Source organism: Cricetulus griseus, chromosome 7 (genome assembly GCF_003668045.3).
Source record: "Cricetulus griseus strain 17A/GY chromosome 7, alternate assembly CriGri-PICRH-1.0, whole genome shotgun sequence".
Lineage (NCBI taxonomy): Eukaryota > Metazoa > Chordata > Mammalia > Rodentia > Cricetidae > Cricetulus > Cricetulus griseus.
The window spans coordinates 24,552,121-24,563,306 of NC_048600.1; the positions used below are offsets into that span (position 1 = coordinate 24,552,121).

An 11,186-nucleotide genomic window follows, 5' to 3' on the forward strand; every position below is an offset into this window, starting at 1 on the left:
CTTCACCATTGGCTTTGTAGAACCCTCTGTAACCTTTTGTGTAAGTATCCCTTTGATAACAATGAAAAATCACATTTGAAAAAGAAAAGCATTTGATATGCAAATCACAACTAACCCATTTTTTTCCAATTCACCAGGACAGTGGCTTAGCTCCCAGAACAGACAAATTGAAGCACTAGGACACTAGTATAGGTGCTTTTTCCAAAAGGTAAACCAAGTGGAATCAACAGGGTTTTCCTTTCATCCCAAACATCCCTACTGACAATATCCCTCCTTTAATCTTTTCATGTCTGTTTAAATGAATCAAATGGATATTACTATGGCCCTGCGTTGCAAGCTTTCAGATTTAAAAAAAGTCAATATTCCTTTCATGTTTTAAAACCATTTTTATTTGTTATTATTGTTGTTGTTTTGGTTTTTCAAGACAGGGTTTCTCTGTGAAACAGTCCTGGCTATCCTGGAACTTGCTTTATAGAGCAGGCTGGCCTGGAAACTCGGAGAATCACCTGCCTCTGCCCCCTGAGTGTTGGAACTAAAGGAGTGCAGCAGCACCACTGGGCTGTTTTATACCTTTTTACACATCTTCATTTCTTATATTTTAAAGAATAGTTGATAAGAGCAAATACAAATTTAGTTCGGAAAATGTTGTCAGTGTCTAGGTGATTGTGTCTAGGTGGTAAAGAACATTAAGTTTTCCAATCAGGATTGCTGGAGACAAAGCAAATGGTAAGTTGTTTTTGCTTATTTGTTTGTTTATGAACTTCTTCATTCTGCCCATTTCTTTGCATTTCTTTTCTTGTTATTTGACGGTCCTAAATTGTTCATTGGGTATGAAATTTACAAACATCACATATATTTGCGGTAACGGTGGACCTGCAGAGTATTGCGCCTTCTCCAGGCTGCAAGGGGAGAGGCACCAATAGTGTCGTGGAACTTGTGGCCCTTTCCAAGGCCATGGCTCTTACCGCCAGTAGATGTCCACCCATGCATCTCTCTGTGCTTGTGGACTGGTTTGGGTGTCAGGGTTTCTTCTGATAGCTTTATGGAATGGATCAATGAGGATAACCTCAAAACACTTGTATGTGGAATCTTCACCATTCCAGTAAGAATTCAGGACTCTCAAAGCCCCACAATGACATCCGACTCTTTCCTCAGCAACAGACTGAAGGCTTCTGGCAAACTTTAGCTGATTAACACCATGATGGACAGGCTTGCCGTGAGTTGCTCCCTTAGGAACTGGGCATTTTCGGCCACCACGGCAGACACGAATCCTGTATATGACATAACCTTGCTTGGCCTTGTACCCCAGCCTTTGCACTTTATCAGGCCCGGTATGGCTGAGAGCCCTGTGCAGCACAGAAAGCCGGCGGTATTGCCAGAAACAGACCCTCAGCAGAAAGCGCATCACTTTGGACTGCTTCTTCCTCCCTAGCTGCTGCATGTATTTGTAGGCACCCATCTTGGCTCCCCTGATGGCTACCGCTAGAGGAAAGCCATTCTGCCCATTTTAATCGATGTAACTGATCATTAAAACCATGGATTGTGGAAATTTTTGTCAATGGGAGCAGCCAAGAAATGAAATGCAATGCAATTGAAAGAGTTTGCTTATCAACTGATGTGATGGTACATATCGGTGATGCCACTTTTGCCTCTTGATATAATGTATCGATGATAAAATGTCTTGATGTTACAATTATCTCGTTAGCAGAAAGGTTGTATAAAGAGGCACATTTTGAATAGAGAGGAAGCAGGTCAGTAATCTTGTAGCATTAGCTGAGGCATTCCACACTCCAGTATCCACACTCTCCAAATATTCAATAAAAGCCTGGCCAATGCAGCACCATTAGTTGACTGACTTTTAACTGAGTTGGAAAAATGAGCTAAGGCCTTTAGTCTGACATTAATAAATTGTAACCATTTGGAGAAGTATTCAAATGTAAAGCATTGAGGTTCATTATTGAAATTATATTTGATGACTTTGGTTTGTTCCGGCTCATTTAAAGATATAATTTCCACAGGACTCTATCCATGATGGTGAGTAATAAAAGATAACACTAGTCATGATGAAGAGGAAGTTTAAGCAGGACACTGGGGCTCAGGTGAAAATTCATGAACTAGGAACTGTTTAGGAGGAGTACCAGGAGTAGGTAAGGAAAATGTATCTTAAACTAAAAAAAAAAATAATCCATTCTTTTTATGAAAATAAAAATGTATTTTAGAAATAGGTCCCACTATGTAATCTCATCTAGCTTTAGAATCTCTAAAAACACAATTGCCATAAAGCCCCAGAATTGCCTCTGTCTCTGCTCTTTGATCTCTAGCCTCTGCCTTGTAATGAGTGTAAAGGATTATACTACCAAGCATGGAACGGATGGTATGTTTCAGAAGTGGTATATTGTAGGTCACTGCAAGGTATCTGTTGAAAAATTGAATATTAAATAAAACATTAAAAAGGCCTCAACAATGTTTATGAATGCATTTGATAAAGTAGATTCAGATAATAAATAACATCCAGCAGTTGCTTTTTTCCCTTCTATATAAAGCACTGTGCAAATGTGTGTGATGTGGTGATGGGGATGCTGTAGAATGGACTATGGACAGAATACAGAAGGAAGTCACATGTGAGGTGGGCTTGGACAGATGAATATAAAATGTAACAAGTTTGTTTTGTGCTCCTGGAGAAAAGAGACTGTTTTACTCATGTTAGAAAATACAATGCCCAGAATGAGTATAAAAAGTGAGCATGCAACTATAGATTTATGTCTTATTTCAAATGAAATCCCAGTGCACCCTCTGCAAAGCCCAAGTGCGAGCTACAAGCATCTGGTGTCTCCATTGAGAAGCTACACTTTCTTCTGCTAATACTCACTGCTTATAAGATGGGCTTTTGGCTTACTGCATCTATTTTTGTTTGAATAATATTTTTGTATGTTTAATTATTTTTTATTTTTAGATTTATAACTTAATTGCATAATTCCCCTTTTCCTCCATTCAAACCCTCCCATATACCAGGATACCACGTCTTAGTGTTTTTCAAATTCATGGCTTCATTTTAAATTAAATTCATTGCTGATATATATATATATATATATATATATATATATATATATATATAATATAGAGAGAGAGAGAGAGAGAGAGAGAGAGAGAGAGATTTATACATATATATATATATATATTTATATATTCCTATATAGACTCACATTATGTACATTCCTACACACACACACACACACACACACACACACATCCATACTTAGAATATTCCTAAACACAAAAGTACAATGAACTCAGTCTTTATAATGTGACATCTGTGCATGGTTTTAAGGTTGACCATTTGGATAGGTAAAAACAAAATAACAAAAAAGTCTCATTGTTTTTCTCTAATATCAAATTAATTTACTGAATTGGTTTCATCTTGATTGTAATTTAATCAATTTCAATCATTTAATTTAAATCAACATTTGTCTCTCTTAGGGTCCTCCTTGTTTACTAGCTTCTCTGGCAGTGTGGATTGTAGTCTGATAATCCTTTACTCTATGTCTAAAACCCACATATGAGTTTGTACATACCATGTTTGTCCTTTTGTGACTGGGTTACTTCGCTCAGAATGGTTTCCCTTACTTCGATCCATTTGCCTGCAAATTTCAAGATTCCATTGTTTCCCCCTACCCTGCTGAGAAGTACTCCATTGTGTAAATGTACCACATTTTCTCAATCCATTCTTCAGTTGAGGGGGCATCTAGGTTGCTTCCAGGTGCTGGCTATTACAAATAATATGGCTATGAACATAGTTGAACAGATGTCCTTGTTGTATGAATGTGCTTCTTTTGGGTATATACCTAAGAGTGGAATTGCTGGATCTTGTGGTAGACTGATTCCCAGGGAAAAGGGACAAGATCTCCTGAGCAAATTGGGAGCATGGGGAGAGGGGAGCAGGAACTAGGAGAATAAGAAGGGGAGAAGAGGAGGGGTGAGGAAGACATGATGGGACAGGGAGGTTGAGCTGGGGTAAGAACAGAAGAGAGCAAGATAAGAGATACTATAATAGAGGGAGACATTATAGGTTTAAAGAGAAATCAGGCAGCAGGGAAATGTCTGGAGAGCTACAAAGATGACACCAACTAACAATCTCAGCAAGAAATGAGAGGCAACCTTAAATGCCCTCCTCTGATAATGAGATTTATGACTAACTAATAAGCCATCCTATAGCCTTCATCCAGCAGCTGGTGGAAGTAAAAGCAGACACCCACAGCTGAACCATGAACTGAACTGAAATCCAGTTGCAGAGAAGGAGGACTGATGAGCAAAACAGCCCATACCAGGCTGATGAAACCCAAAGAAACAGCTGACCTGAACAAGGGAGAGCTCTTGGTCTCCAGACTGAGAGCTGGGAAACCAGCATGGGACTGATCCAGACCCCTTGAATGTGGGTGTCAGTGAGGAGACCTTGGAAAACTATGGAGCATTTGTAGTGGATCAGTGTTTATCCCTAGCATAGAAATTGTGAGCCCATCCCACATAGAGGGATACTCCCTGAGCCTAGACACAAGGGGGTGGGCCTAGGCCCTATCCCAAAGAACATGACAGACTCTGAATACCCCATACAAAAGGCCTTACCCTCCCTGGGGAGCAGAAAGGGTATGAGATAGGTAGGGTGTTAGTTGCGGTGTGGGAGCAGGGGAGGAGGTGAGGGAGAGGGACCTGGGACATGTAAAATAATCTTCTTTCTAAATAAAATAAAAAACAAAGAAATCAGGATTTGATTGGCATGGCTATTTTCATGAAATCTGATAGTTTACAGTGCTATGTTCTGTAGGGAAGCTGCCAAATTAGGGGTGTGCCTGACCACACCTGTGAGGGCCTGGTCAGGGTGATGTAGAGTGAGAGTTTCAGGTGGCTGAGTTTCACTTTCAGTTTCACTTTTCGGCTTGCTGTACAGACTGCTGCCATGCTGGATTGCTAGGTGGCTCTTGGTTGCGGCTGCAAGGCAGTATACTCTCTAAGATAAGCGCAGCCACTTTTGTGACCTCTCTATACACTGCCTACCAACCACTGCCAAACGCTGGGCCAAAGAGCTGAATGCCTGAGCCACCTGCTGGTCAAAGATAGTTACTGCATCTGGAGTAGTAATCAGGTAAAATTATGGCAGACTATTTATTATTTGCTAAAATTGGTAATATTTTTGCTTATTACGTGAATTCAATGTTTGAGGAGGATGTTAATTTGCCAGTTACTGGTACAAATAATGTTCTAGCTAGAGGGCTCAGGAACAGGGACAGAGATAACCTCAACTCTTGTTTGCAGGAAATAACAGTTTTACACAATGAGGTTTTGGAGAACAGATTAGGTCAGACCATAATTGTGCAGCAAGTGGAACAGAAATTGGAGGATAAGCTTGGCTCTGTGTCCAATACACTAAAGACAGAGCTGTCTGTTACCCAAGATGAGATGCAGCATATTTATGATAAAATAAACACAGAGAGATCCTCCATGTCTAAGGCCTTAGAGGCTAGGCAGTCAGAAGACCATGACTAAAGAATATCTCTAGCCAGTTAGAAACTCAGATAGGCAATGTTACCCAGAAACTAGATGCAAAGGTGCAAAATACCCAGGATAGGGTTGAAGAATTGGACAATGCCATTTAATCAATTATTGAAGCATCCAAGGTAGCAGATAACAAATTTGAGTCTGGATTCGAATGTTTGGAAGATAATTTACAGTACAAGGCTGACAGATTGCACAGGTCCATACGGGTCGATTTTGGAGGACTCAAAATAAGAAAATCATGACCTCGAATCTAGATTCCAATACCTGGATGGAAGTTTACATACCATCCAGATGCTACCTAAGGATGACTGTATTAAAGACCTAGAAAAACGTGTAGAGGAGCAGTTAGAGCAATTGACAGATTCACTAACATGCTTGGAATCTTTTATGATTAAGGAGATTGAAACTTTTCATAAGGATATCATTACTAGGCTTAAAGATCATTGGGATGCGTAAGAAGCAGAATCACACCAATCTGAGGCACCACTCCACCCAGGTATCATGACTATACCTGTAAGGTTGTTACTTGTACACCATTAGTGTACCCAGCTACCATGGTAGACAAGCCATCTTCTAAGAAACACCCTCATGGATGGATGGCTTATGAATGGCAACCTACAGAGCTGGATCTTAAGAATATTAAAGGATCAGTTGTCTCATATGGTCTCCACAACCCGTATGTAAAACAGCTATTACATTCATGGGCAACATGACACCCACATGTTTGACAGGGTGACACCCACAGATTAGGAATGATTGGTAGCAGCTGTACTTGAAAATTCATGCCAAATCTGGTAGAAGGCATTGGTGAGGAAAAGGAGAAGCTCCTTGAGCTTCAGGGCCTAAAGGAAGGTTTTGAAGCCCCTCTAGGTAAGACTCTTGTTGAGAGTATTTATGCTAACCCACAGGCTCAGGCTGAATATGATGACAATATACTGTCCCTATGCAGGAAAGCAGCATTAAATGCCTGGGATAAGGTTCGTGAGCCAGAGAATACCTCGAAGCTTATACCAAATAGAACAGGGACCTATAGAACAGTTCCAGGACTTCTTACAAAGGTTAACTAGGGAAGTAGAAGTACAGGTAACAGATCCAGAAACAAAATAATAAATTATATATACAATAGCTTATGAAAATGCAAACCCAATATGCAAAAGAATACTTTTGCATTTAAAGATCAGATCAGCTCCTCTAGAAGAATGGGTTTTTCATGCAGCCAACATTGACTATAACATGCAAGACACTGGAGCTTGGGTAGGAGAACACATTTCGAAAGGCAACAGGAAATTAAAAGTTCAAGAAGTGAGGATGCAAGGGCTTGGAAAGGAGAAGCACCTTGCAGAGGTCAACATAGGTACCAAGATGCTACAAGTTACTACTACTATGAACTAGAACCTTGGATAGGAAGAGCCTTCCCCTGGAGACCACGAAGTTGCCAGGAACCTAGATGTTTCAGCTGTGGTAAAATGGGACATATCAAGAGAAATTGTAGACAAACGAATTCTAACAATGCCTCATATGGAAGGTCACTGCCTTTGGATTGTGTAGAAGATGTAGTAAGGGCAGACACTGGACCAATAAATGTAGATCGACCAGGGACATTCAAGGAAACCCATTAAGGCCAGGAAATACCAAGGGGGTACTCAAAAAGGCCCCCACTTCAAGAAAGGTCTGGTCATTCCCAGTAGCAGTGGGAGACAATCTCTCAGAGGAAGAATAGTTAGTTTTTTTGCCTAATTTGAAAAATGATACTGCTCTAGATGGTGGTTTGAATAGTGATGAAGACTCAAATGTGACTGGACAAAATGAGAAACGCATATTTTGGCAAACTTATATTAATGATAAAGGCCTAAGGTGAAAATGAAAATTAATAATAAAGTTATTACTGGCTTAGTAGGCACTGTGGCAGATGTAACTATTATTACCCAAAAGTCTTGGCCTCAGAAAGGCTTCTTAGAGAGGCAAATGTACAATTTTTAGGAATTGGAACTCTATATAGAGTTCGACAGAGTGTTAACTCGGTGGTCTGCATTGAACCGGAAGGACAGAAAGTGATACTGAAAACATACGTGGCAGATATAGCTATAAATCTCTGGGGTCGTGATCTCTTACAACAATGGAATACTCAGATTAATATTCCTCTAATGTCAGATACAAATTATGTACAATCTTTAGATAGAAGAAAAGATCTGGTAAGACACTAAGGAAAACAGTTATGAACCATCCATGCTGTATATGAACTAGGTACAAATAATGGACCTTCAGAGGAGCCAAAGGCCCTGCCATTGAAGTGGCTTTCAGTTGAAACAGTTTGGGTAGAACAATGGCCTATGATCTCCGAGAAGCTAGAGGCTTTAGAAAAGTTTGTACAGGCACAGCTAGAGGCTGAACATATAGAGGAATCTACCAGCTCTTGGAATTCTCCTGTTTTTGTCATCTAAAAGAAGTCAGGAAAGTGGAGAATGCTGACACAACTGAGAGCCATAAATAAGGTAATTCAACCAATGGGCTCTCTGCAACCTGGAATGACATTACCTTCTTTGATACATAAAGGATGGCCTATCATAGTCATTGATCTAAAAGCCTCTATTTTCACAATACCGTTACAGGAAAATAATAGAGGAAAAATTTGTATTTACTGTACCAACTCTTAATAATTCACAGCCAGATAGGAGATATCAGTGGAGATTTTTGCCACAAGGAATGCTAAATATTCCTACTTTGTGTCAGCACTTTGTACAGCAAACTTTGGAAATAATTAGTAAGAAATTTTCACAATCTCTTGTTTATCATTACATGGATGATATTCTTTTATCAGATTCCAATAAGGAAACTTTGGAATGTATGTTTGAAATGGTGAAGGAAGTTCTGCCTCGTTGGGGGTTAAGATTGCCCCAGAAAAGATACAAAGAGGAGATTCTATTAACTATTTAGGTTACAAGATAGACTTACAAAAAATCAGATCTCAAAAGGTACAAATTAGAAGCAATCATTATTAAACTCTTAATTCTCTTCAGAAATTATTAGGGGAAATTTCTCAATTACAGATGATTATTGGTGTAGAAGGACATGACTTAAAGCATTTAAAAATGGCCCTTAAAGGTGATAAGGACATAAAAAGTCCAAGAATATTATCTGCTGAGGCAGAAAAGAGTTATAATGGGTAGAAAACAGAATATTGGTTGCACACGTAGTTCGGATAAACCTTAATTTATACTGTATTCTGGTTATCTTGCCATCCAGAGAATACCCTTCTGGGATTCTGATGCAAAGGGAAGACACCATATTGGAGTGGATATTTCTGACACATAAACAGAATAAAAAGTTAAAGACATAGATAGAATAGATTTCTGATTTAATTCTAAAGGGCAAATTAAGACTCCATCAACTGACTGGAAAAGATCCTGCAGAAATTATAGTACCTTTAACTAATGAGGAAATTTCCTCCTTGTGGGAGGATAATAAATATTGGCAAATAGCTCTTCCTGACTTTTTGGGAACAATTAGCAATAACTATCCCAAAACTGACAGAATTAAATTCATAAAAAGACAGTCTGGATTCTTCCACGTATTGTAAGACAAACTCCCATTTCTGGAGTTTTTACCTTCTACACTGATACCAACAAATCGGTAAGGCAGGATATAGAGCAGGTGAGGCAAGTAAAGTAGTTCATAGTCCATATACATCTGTACAGAAGGCAGAATTATATGCAATTCTCATGGTGGTTATGGATTTTACAGAACCTCTTAATATAGTTACTGATTCTCAATATGCAGAGAGAGTCTTGTTACACATTGAGACTGCAGAATTTGTTCCTGATAATACAGAATTAACTTCTCTGTTTTCACAATTACAGGAAACTATCAGAAACAGACGTAATCCTATATGCATTACACATATCAGATCCCATACGGGTCTGCCAGGCCCACTAGCACAAGGCAATGATGAGATTGATAGTTTATTAATTACAAGTGTGCTAGAAGCCTCAGCGTCTCATAAGAAACATTAAGTAAATAGCAAAGGTTTGAAAAAGGACTTCTCCATCACTTGGCAACAAGCCAAGGAGATAGGGAGAAAATATCCTACTTGTTCTTTTTATAACCAAACTCCATTGCCAGCAGGCTGTAATCCCAAGGGCATTCAGAGAATTGAGGTTTGGTAGATGGATGTCTTTCACTTTTCAGAGTTTGGAAATTTGAAATATGTTCATTATACGATAAACACATTCTCAGGGTTCCAATGGGAACCTTAACTCTGAAAAAGCTGATTTTGTTATTATACACCTGCTAGTGGTAATGGCAGTTATGGATATACCTGCACAAATAAAAAGTGACAATGCTCCAGCATATGTCTCTACAAAATTGGAACAATTTTTCAAATATTACAACATAAAGCATGTCACGGGTATATCACACAAATCTACAGGACAAGTAGTGGTTGAGAGATCTAATAGAACACTTAAGGAGATGCTCAACAAACAAGCTTGGAAGACTAAACCCCCCAAACATAGGTTGCATAATGTTTTATTAACACTAAACTTTCTTAATGCCAATGAGAAAGGACAAACAGCTGCAGAAAGACACTGGACTATGGAAAAAACTGCTGAACTGAATCAGCAGGTATAATTTAAAGATGTACTAACCTCTGTATGGAAACCAGGACATGTGTTACAATGGGGTAGGGATTTTGCATTGGTTTCCTCAGGAGAAGAAAAACTTTGGATACCATTAAAGTTGATCAAGATTCGAGTTGAAAAGGACAAACCTTTCGATGAGGAGAAATGGCATGTATTCTACTAAGGTGTATCTTATAAACTAAATAGACCTCCCAAAGAAAAGGGAAGTGTTTTGCTTTTATCTTCACAGCAAAATTCATCTCCAGAAGGCAAAGGACACTGCATGGGTACATACTTAAGAAGAGAATGTAGCTATAACCATCAAACAAAAGGAACATGCCATATGGTAAACTTTACAGCTGTCTCTCAGAGAACTCTATTTCTCTTTTCTACTCCCTATTCAATTAAACCAATGCTGGATTTAGAGGTGTATTGGCTTTCCTCCTCCAAAATCCAAGGACATTATTTAACTAAACTTTAGAATTTCTGTATTGTATCAAGAAGCAAATTGATGTAATACAGAATAAAAGAAGAATTTGGGGACTGTCTTTGTCTTTTCTTGGATCATTCTTTCAAGGTGTACACCCTCTCATAATCATTATTCTCCCATGGTTGCCTTTCCCAGTATGTGTACATCACAAGCAAACATTTGTCTGCTAACTGTTTATGTTTGAGTCCCACACAACCAATGCAGAACTGCCTGACAGCAATCCCTGGACAACTTGAAAAGATAATGGGCCACACCTCCTCGACAGCACTGGATCCAACTTGCCCCATTTCAACTGACACTCCCGCCAGAGCTTCGGGTACTGACTTCAATCAAGTTGAGGATTTCAAGCGAGATCTTCAATCAAGCGAATCCCATCTAACATGTACTGGATACAATCCATTCAGGACTTCACTATACTAACATTTTCTTCCTACAGGAACCCACAAGGATGTCATCACCCCATTTCAGCAGGAAGTAACTTGGAGAATTCGACGTCCACTTTCCCCCATTGTTGTCACTTATGATAGTGT

At 39.2% G+C, this 11,186-nt stretch overlaps 1 pseudogene; it reads right to left on the reverse strand.

The window, feature by feature from the left end:
* Positions 1-799: 799 nt before the first annotated feature.
* LOC100772679 lies at positions 800-1,459 on the reverse strand (annotated as a pseudogene).
* Between the last annotated feature and the right edge of the window lie 9,727 nt (positions 1,460-11,186).